We start from the raw sequence: 352 nt of genomic DNA on the forward strand, positions 1-352 counted from the left end.
TGAGGAAGACAATTGAAGAAGCTCAAGAGCTTATAGACACTGTTGCTAGAAATCAATATTTGTACTCTAGCAATGAGTTCTCTCCAAAAGAGGAAGTCATGACAGTAGTCACTGATCCTAATCCTCAAGAACAGATGATTGAGCTTAATCAACAATTGCTCCTGATGACAGAACAGTTAGCAGAATTTAAAGAGATGCTCCATGAAACTAAAGTTGCTAACAAGAGCATGGAACTGCAGTTGAATCAAGCTAAACAGTAAATATCTAAACAAATAACAGAGAAATGCCAAGCAGTTCAACTGAGGAGTGGGAAGACACTGAATAACACTGCTCAAAAGAGCAAAAAGCCAAG

The sequence above is a fragment of the Arachis duranensis genome, chromosome 7 (assembly GCF_000817695.3).
Source record: "Arachis duranensis cultivar V14167 chromosome 7, aradu.V14167.gnm2.J7QH, whole genome shotgun sequence".
Taxonomy (NCBI): domain Eukaryota; kingdom Viridiplantae; phylum Streptophyta; class Magnoliopsida; order Fabales; family Fabaceae; genus Arachis; species Arachis duranensis.